This window comes from Macaca fascicularis, chromosome 10 (genome assembly GCF_037993035.2).
Source record: "Macaca fascicularis isolate 582-1 chromosome 10, T2T-MFA8v1.1".
NCBI lineage: Eukaryota > Metazoa > Chordata > Mammalia > Primates > Cercopithecidae > Macaca > Macaca fascicularis.
In genome coordinates, this window is record NC_088384.1 from 105,289,631 (window position 1) to 105,299,507 (window position 9,877).

The window sequence follows — 9,877 nt, forward strand, 5'->3', positions numbered from 1 at the left end:
ATTTCCCTATATACTGAAAGCCATAAGTGAGCAGCAATACATCTGATCCCTACCTAACACCACAAAGTTCTTTCCAGTTTTCTCCCTTTTCTTTTTTTTTTTTTTTTTTTTTTTTGAGACAGAGTCTCGCTCTGCCGCTGGGGCTGGAGTGCAGTGGCCGGATCTCAGCTCACTGCAAGCTCTGCCTCTCGGGTTTACGCCATTCTCCTGCCTCAGCCTCCCGAGTAGCTGGGACTACAGGCGCCCGCCACCTCGCCCGGCTAGTTTTTTGTATTTTTAGTAGAGACGGGGTTTCACTGTGTTAGCCAGGATGGTCTCGATCTCCTGACCTCGTGATCTGCCCGTCTCAGCCTCCCAAAGTGCTGGGATTACAGGCTTGAGCCACCGCGCCCGGCCTTCTCCCTTTTCATATGTTTTTTTAAAAAGTTTTCTTTTATTATCTTTACTTTAAATTTGATTTACTTATTTATTTATTTATTATTTTTTGAGACGGAGTCTCACTCTGTCACCAGGCTACAGTGCAATGGTGTGATCTCAGCTCACTGCAACTTCCGCCTCCCAGGTTCAAGTGATTCTCCTGCCACTGCCCCAGCCTCCCGAGTAGCTGGGATTACAGGTACGTACCATCACGCCCGGCTAATTTTTTGTATTTTTAGTAGAGACAGGGTTTCACTGTGTTAGCCAGGATAGTCTCGATCTCCTGACCCCGTGATCTACCCGCCTTAGCCTCCCAAAGTGCTGGGATTATAGGCATGAGCCACCGCGCCCGCCTCCTTTTAAAGTTTTTAAAGAGACAGGCCGTTAGTTCAGTGGCTCAGTCATACCTGTTGCCCAGGCTGGAGTGCAGTGGCATAATCATAGCTAACTGTAGCCTCAACTTGCTGGTCTCAAGTGATCCTCCTACCTCAGCCTCCTAAGTAGCTAGGACTACAGGCACATGCAACCACACCCGGCTAGCATGTGTGTGTGTGCCTGTGTGTGTGTGTGTAGATGGGATCTCACTGCGTTGCCCAGGCTGGTCTCAAACTCCTGGTCTCAAGTGATCTTCCTGCTTTGGCCTCCCAAGGTGCTGAGATTATAGGTATGAGCCACTGTGGTAGGCCTATGGTAAACTTTTCTTAATGAAAAGCCTCCTCCTTGTAGAAAAATTTGAAAATAAAGATAAATTTAAAAGAGAAAACAAAATTTTCTTTTATTTAAAAACTTTTAGTACACAAATAATGAATGTTGATTAGAACAAAATTTTAAAATGTGGAATAGTTGGCTGGGCGCAGTGACTCACGCCTGTAATCCCAGCACTTTAGGAGGCCTAGCTGGGCAGATCACTTGAGGTCAGGAGTTGGAGACCAGCCTGGCCAACATGGTGAAACCCCGTATCTACTACAAATACAAAAATTAGCCAGCTTGTAATACCAGCTACTCAGGAGGCTGAGGCATAAGAATTGATTGAATTCAGGAGGCAGAGGTTGCAATAAGTCAAGATCACACCACTGCCCTCCAGCCTGGTGACAGAATGAGACTCCATCTCAAAAAAAAAGAAAAAAAAAAAAGAAAAAAAAGATATTACCTTGCGAGGTGCGGTGGCTCATACCTGTAATCCCAGCACTCTGGGAGGCGGAGGCAGGTCAATCACCTGAGGTCAGGAGTTTAATACCAGCCTTGCCAACATGGTGAAACCCTGTTTCTACTAAAAATACAAAAAATTAGCTGGGCATGGTGGTGCACACCTGCAATCCCAGTTACTTGGGAGGCTGAGGCAGGTGAATAGCTTGAACCCAGGAGGTGGAGGTTGCAGTCAGCAGAGATTGTGCCACTGCATTCCAGCCTGGGCAACAGAGCTAGACTCCATCACAAAACAAAACCAAACAAAAAGAAGGGCTGGCGTGATGGCTCACGCCTGTAATCCCAGCACTTTGGGAGGCCAAGATGGATGGATTACCTGAGGGCAGGAACTGGACACTATCCTGGCCAACATGTCGAAACCCCATCTCTGCTAAAAATACAAAAATTAGCTGGGCGTGGTGGCGGGTGCCTGTAATCCCAGATACTAGGGAGGCTGAGGCAGGAGAATTGTTGAACCCAGGGCATGGAGGTTGCAGTGAGCCGAGATTGAGCCACTGCACTCCAGTCTGGGTGACACAGAAAAACTCCTTCTCAAAAAAAAAAAAAAAAAAGAAAAGAAAAAGAAAATAAACCAAAGACAACAACAACAACAACACAAGATATTACCTCTAATGCACAACCAGAGATAAGTTCTATTAACATTTTATGGCATATCCAAGCAGACTTTTTTTTTTTTTTTTTTTTTTAGACGGAGTCTCGCTATGTCGCCCAGGGTGGAGTGCAGTGGCCGGATCTCAGCTCACTGCAAGCTCCGCCTCCTGGGTTTTTACGCCATTCTCCTGCCTCAGCCTCCCGAGTAGCCGGGACTACAGGCGCCCACCACCTCGCCCGGCTAGTTTTTTTGTATTTTTTAGTAGAGACGGGGTTTCACCGTGTTAGCCAGGATGGTCTCGAACTCCTGACCTCGTGATCCGCCCGTCTCGGCCTCCCAAAGTGCTGGGATTACAGGCTTGAGCCACCGCGCCCGGCCCCAAGCAGACTTTTATATGAATATTTCATTGCTGGAAAAATGGCATTATGCTGCTCATATTGTTCTGTTACTTTATGTTTTCATTGAACAGTATGTTGCAAATATATTTACAAGTCAATAAATACACTTTTACAATACCACTGTCAGCTGCTGAGTGTATTTTATTGTATCTAGTCTTTCTTTTCTTTTTTTTTAAGTGAAGTCAAGTTTACTAAGAAAGTAAATGAACAGGCTGTGTGTGGTGGCTTACTCCTGTACCCCAGGAGTGCAGTGGCACAATCTTGGCTCACTGCAACCTCTGCCTCCCGGGTTCAAGCAATTCTCTTGCCTTAGCCTCCCAAGTAGCTGGGACTACAGGTGCCCACCACCACGCCCAGCTATTTTTTGTATTTTTAGTAGAGACGGGGTTTCACCATGTTGGTCAGGCTCATGTTGAACTCCTAATCTCGTGATCCACCCACCTTGACCTCCTAAAGTGCTGGGATTACAGACATGAGCTACCGCGCCTGGCCTGCTAATTTTTTTTATTTTTATTTTTTGTGGAGATGGGATCTCACTATGTTGTCTAGGCTGGTCTCAAACTCTTGGGCTCAAGTGATCCTCCTGCCTTGGCTTCCTGCAGTGCTGGGATGACATGTGTGAGCCACTCCACAAGGTCAACAATGCCTTTTAAGGGTGACGAATTGTTAATCAGGTGAATTTGCCCTGTTTATTTCTATAAAACAAATTATGTGAAGCTTAGTGGCTTCAAATAAACATTTTAATACTATTATCATGATTTTGAGACAGGGTCTCACTCTGTCACCCAGGCTGGAATGCAGTGGTGCTACCAAAGCTCACTGTAGCCTTGACCTCCTGGGCTCAAGTGATCCTCACACTTCAACTCCCAAGTAGCTAGGACCATAGGTGGGTACCACCACACCTGGCTAATTTATCTGTTTGTGTAGAGATGGGGTCTCACCATCTTGCTTAGGCTGGTCTAGCACTCCTTGGCTCAAGCTATCTACCCACCTCGGCTTTCCAAAGTGTTGGGATTACAGGCGTGAGTCACCACATGGTAAAATAAACATTTAAAAAGAAAACAAATACTTATCATCTGTTTTTGTGGGTGAGGAATTCAGAAATAGTGGAGCTGAGTGCAGGATTCTATTCAGTGTCTCTCATGAGGTTGTGGCTAAGATGGCGGCAGGGGCCGCAGTCATCTGAAGGTGTGACTGGGGCTGAGGGATTCCCTTTCAAGGTGGCTTCCTCATGAGGCTGTTAACAGAGGCCTCAGTTTCCTGCTGGCTGTCAGCAGGGGGCCCCAATTCCTCATTACATAGGCCTCTTGTATGTTGTTTGAGTGTCCTTAAGACAAGGCAGCTAACTTCTCCCACAGCATGTGATTCAAGAAAGAGAGCAAGGTAAAAGCCAGTTTTTTATGATCTACCCACAGAATTCAAACTCTGCCATATTCTTTCGAAGCAAGTCACTAAGTACAGCAAACACTCAAGAAGAGAATTAAGCTCTACCTGTTTTATTTTATATTTTATTTTGAGACAGTGTCTTGCTCAGTTGCCCAGGTTGAAGTACAGGGACATTATTATGGGTCACTGCAGCCTTGACCTCCTGAGGTCTTCACAAATGATCTTCACACGTCCACCTGCTGAGTAGCTGGGACCACAGGTGCAAGCCACCAAGCTCAGCTAATTTTTTTTTTTTTTTTTTTGAGATGGAGTCTCGCTCTGTCACCCAGGCTGGAGTGTAATGGCGCGATCTCAGCTCACTGCAACCTCCGCTTCCCAGGTTCAAGAGATTCTCTTGTCTCAGCCTCCCAAGCAGCTGGGATTACAGGCGTGTACCACCACACCTGGCTAATTTTGGTATTTTTAGCAGAGATGGGGTTTCACCATGTTGGCTAGCCTGGTCTCGATCTCCTGACCTCAGGTGATCTGCTTGCCTCAGCCTCCCAAAGTGCTGGGATTACAGGCGTGAGCCACCGCACCCGGCCTCAGCTAATTTTTTTTTTTTTTTTTTTTTTTTTTTTTTTTTTTTTTGAGACGGAGTCTCGCTCTGTCTCCCATGCTGGAGTGCAGTGGCACCATCTCAGCTCGCTGTAAGCTCCGCTTCCTGGGTTCACGCCATTCTCCTGCCTCAGCCTCCCGAGTAGGTGGGACTACAGGCGCCCACCACCGCGCCCAGCTAATTTTTTGAAGTTTTTAGTAGAGACAGGGTTTCACCGTGTTAGCCAGGATGGATTAGCCAATTTTTTTTATTTCATGTAGAGATGGATTTTGCCATGTTTCCCAGGCTTGTCTCAAACTGCTGGGCTCAAGGGATTCTCCCTCCTTGGTCTCTGAAAGTGCTCAGATTATAAGCATGAGTCAACGTGCCCGGGCTTAAGTTCCACCCCTTGAAGGGAGAATATCAAATAATCTGCAGACATATTATAATATGTCTTGCATAATATGTCTTATATAATATGTCTTGCATAATAGGGCCAGTTGCGGTGGCTCACACCTGTAATCCCAGCACTTTGAGAGGCTGAGACTGGAGGATCACCTGAGGTCAGGAGTTCGAGACCAGCCTGGCCAACATGGCAAAACCGCATTTCCACTAAAAATACAAAAATTAGCCGGGCGTAGTGGTGGGCACCTGTAGTCCCAGCTACTTGGGAGACTGAAGCAGGAGAATTGCTTGAACCCAGGAGGCGGAGGTTGCAGTCAGCCAGGGTTGCACCACTGCACTCCAGCCTGGGCAACAGAGTAAGACTCTATCTTAAAAAATTAAAATGAAATAAAACTAAGTAGTTTAGAGAAAGGATCCTATGTGGAAGGAGCTCAGATCTTCAAAGAGATGGTGCTGATATCTCAGCCCAGAGGTTCCCATGGCGCTGGGACCCAAACCTTGGAGAAGGAGGCGCTGCTCAGCTGTTGCTGGTGCTCTGCCTGGGTACAGAAAAGCTGGTTCTGTGAGTGTTAAAAAGAAAAACAAACAAAATCCCCCCGCGCTGCCAACTGGAATGAATCGCTGCTTCCAGGCAGAAGTGCTGCTGGAGTGACACAGGAATGCGAAATAGAACAAGACCAAGTTTCCACTTCCTACTCCAGCGCTCCGTTCTCTCTCACACGCGCCCCCTGCTGGCAGATCCTAACAAGGAACTTGACGGCAAAAGACAAACATGGTTCCCGGAGTCCCGCCTCAGGCACCTGAGCCAGGTATAGAAGGGTTAGTTTGAAGCTGACAGTACCTTAATAACGGGCACAGCTTATTAATTTGAAAAGTATTAGATGAAACTACACAAAGAACCAAGAACAAAAACTTGTGTTCCCCAATACCATTTTGCATCCTTTGTATCCAGAGTTTTTCTTTAGCTGTTGTATATCCTTCCTAACAGTGTCCTTATTTTATAAATAAGCAAACTGGAATAGAAACTAGGAAGTTACCCAAGTCCACACAGTAAGGAGCAGAAGCAGATTTGAATCAAGGCTGTGTGACTCCAAAGCCCATCCTTTTTTTTTTTTTTCCTTTTAAAATATATATATATATTTTTAGGCCAGGAGCAGTGGCTCATGCCTGTAATCCCAGCTACTCAGGAGGCTGAGGCAGGAGAGTCGATTGAACCCCGGAGGTGGAGGCTGCCGTGAACTGAGATCGTGCCACTGCACTCTCACCTTGGCGACAGAGTAAGACCCTGTCTCAAAAAAAAAATTAAATAAATAAAATAAAATAATTTTTTTTTTTTTTTTTTGAGACGGAGTTTTGCTCTTGTGCCCAGACTGGAGTGCAATGGTGTGATCTCAGCTCACTGCAACTTCTGCCTCCTGGGTTCAAGCAATTCTCCTGCCTCAGCCTCCCGAGTAGCTGGGCTTACAGGCACACACCACCATGCCCAGCTAATTTTTTGTATTTTTAGTACAAACAGAGTTTCATCATGTTGGTCAGACTGGTCTTAAAACTCCTGACCTCAGGTGATCCACCTGCCTCGGCCTCCCAAAGTGCTGGGATTACAGGCGCAAGTCACCGTGCCCAGCTGGCAATATATTTTTTTAATTCACATTTTCCATCACTCTTACAAAGCCCAATCTTTTAACCACTATGCTGTAGTTCCTATGTACACAAATCATAGCTCCTATTCTATGGACACATCTTTCTGCAACTCCTTTTTCACTCATAATCATGTTTTTGAGATCTATCCATGTTGATATCTATATTTTTAGTTATATCATGTAAACTGCTACTCACATTCTAATATTAACCACATTTTATTTATCTACTGTCCTATTAGTGGACATTAGATTTATTTATTTAGAAACAGGGTCTCACTCTGTTGTCCAGGCTGGAGTGCAATGGTGCGATCATAGCTCACCACAGTCTTGCACTTCTGGGCTCAAGCCTCATAGGATTCTCCTGTCTCAGCCTCCTGAGTAGCTGGGACTACAGGCATGAGCCACCATGTCTGGCTGATTTTTTTTTTTTTTTTTAAGTGATGGGGTCTATGTTGTCTGGACTGGTCTCAAACTTCTGGCCTCAAGTGATCCTCCCACCTCAGGATGAAAATGTTTTTAAATTATACTGTGATGATGACTGCACAATTCTGAATACACTAAAACCATGAAACTGTCCACTTTAAATCAGTGAACTGTATGACATGTAAATTATATCCCAATAAAGCTTTTTAAAACATTCATTTGAGATGGAGTCTCACTCTGTTACCCAGGCTAGAGTACAGTGGCACGATCTCATCTCATGGCAACCTCTGCCTCTCAGATTCTAGCGATTCTCCCGCCTCAGCTTCCTGAATAGCTGGGCACCTGCCACCACTAATTTTTGTATTTTTAGAAGAGATGGGGTTTTATCATGTTGGCCAGGCTGGTCTCGAACTCCTGACCTCAAGTGATCTGCCCACCTTGGGCTCCTAAAGTGCTGGGGTTGCAGGCGTGAGCCACTGTGCCCAGCCTAAAGCCTTTTTTTTTTTTTTTTTTTAAGTAAACCTTTTTTTTTTTTTTTTTTTGAGGCGGAGTCTCGCTCTCTCGCCCAGGCTGGAGTGCAGTGGCGCGATCTCGGCTCACTGCAAGCTCCGCCTCCCGGGTTCCCGCCATTCTCCTGCCTCAGCCTCCCGAGTAGCTGGGACTACAGGCGCCGCCACCACGCCCGGCTAATTTTTTTGTATTTTTAGTGGAGACGGGGTTTCATTGTGTTAGCCAGGATGGTCTCGATCTCCTGACCTCGTGATCCGCCCGCCTCGGCCTCCCAAAGTGCTGGGATTACAGGCTTCAGCCACCGCGCCCGGCCTAAGTAAACCTTTTATTAGGATACAGTGAGGCTGATGCATTAGAATGGAGTAGGAGTAGCAAGTTGATAAGGACGGAATTGTTTGTCCCCAAAATTCACACATTGAAGTCCTAACTCCCAGCACCTCCGACTGTAACCATATGTGGAGATAGAGCTTTTAAAAAGGTAAGTAAATTAAAATGAGGTCATTAATGGGGTGCTAAGCCAATATGGCTGATGTCTTGATAAGAAGAACTTAGGGTTTGGTGAGGTGGCTCACACCCGTAATCCCAGGGCTTCAAGAGATGGGAGGACCTCTTGAGCCCTAGAGTTCTAGAGTAGCTTGATAGCAAGATCCTATCTCTACAAAAAACTTAAAAAAAATTAGCTAGGCATGGTGTCGTGCACCTATAGTCCCAGCTGCTCAGGAGGCTGAGGTGGGAGGATTGCTTAAATCTAGGAGATTGAGGCTGCAGTGAGCTGTGATTGTGCCACTGCATTCCAGCCTCGGTGACAGAGCAAGACCGTGTCACACACACCAAAAAAAAAAAAATAAATAAAAATAAAAATAAAAAAGAAAAGGACTTAGGTCTTATGCACATAGAGAACACCAAGTGAAGACATAGAGGGAAGATGGCCATCTCCAAGTGGAGGGGGAGCCCTGGGAAAACCAACCCTGCTGATACCTTGATCTCAGACTTCTAGACTACCAAACTGTGAGAAAATACATGTCTATTGTTTAAGCTACCCAAACAAACTAAAATGTTTCTAGGGCCCGCAGGAAGCATAAATGTGTGAAGAGTGTGGTGCTCCCAGGGTGCAGAGAGATCTAGGATGAGAGGATGAGCTGAGCGTGTGGATTCTACTTAAAGCAGCAGGTTCTCAACCGTGATAATTAGGAGACAATTTAGGTTATCACAATGGGTGAGAGGGGTGCCTCTGGCATTTAGTGGGTGCAGGCCAGGGATGCTGCCTACCATCCTACCATGCACAGGGCAGCCCCCACAGCCAAGACGGAGAAATTCCTGATTTAAAGGAATTAAAATTGTTTTGATGTCCCTGATTCTACATTGGTCTTTGATGTTGTGATCCTTAAACTAGATTTTAAATAAAGGAGTGGTTGGATCTCATTTGCATTTTATTATTATTTTTTTGTATTTTGTATTTTAGTAGTTTTTTTTGTACTTAGTAGAGATGGGTTTTCATCATGTTGCCCAAGCTCGTCTCAAACTCCTGAGCTCAGACAATCCTCCTACCTTGGCCTCCTTAAGTTTACAGGCATGAGGATCCTCCTTACGAGGATCAATCCTCCTAAGGATTACAGGCATGAGCCCCCGCACTTTTTGCATTTTAAAGACTTTGTTCTGGCTGCTTCGAGGAGAGGAAAGTGGAGGGGATAAGTCTAGAAGACCTGTGTGGTAGTTACTGGCCGATCGAGAAAGGAAGGACGGCAGTGAGGGTGGTGGGGAGGTCTCCATGTATTCAATACAACACATAGTCATTCATTCTTCATTTTTTGAAATAAAGGGTCTCGCTCAGTCACCCAGGTTGGAGGGCAGTGGCGCGATCATAGTTCACTGCAGCCTTAACCTGGGCTCTGGGGATCCACCTGCTTCAGCCTCCTGAGGAGCTGGGACTACAGGCGTGTGCCACCATGCCCAACCATGCTCTGTCACCAGGCTGGAGTGCAGTGGCACCATCTTGGCTCACTGCAACTTCCAACTCCTTGGTTAAAGCAATTCTCCTGCCTCAGCCTCCCATAAGCTGGGATTACAGGCACGTGCCACCATGCCCAGCTAGTTTTTGTATTTTTAGTAGAGACGGGGTTTCACCATATTGGCCAGGATGGTCTCGATCTCTTGACCCCGTGATCCGTCTGCCTTGGCCTCCCAAAGAGTTGGGATTACAGGCATGAGCCATCGCGCCCAGCCAACATTATTTTTAATTTAAAAAAAAAAAAAATATATATATATATATATATATATATATGAGATGGGGTCTTGCCATGTTGCCCAGTGTTGTCTGGAACTC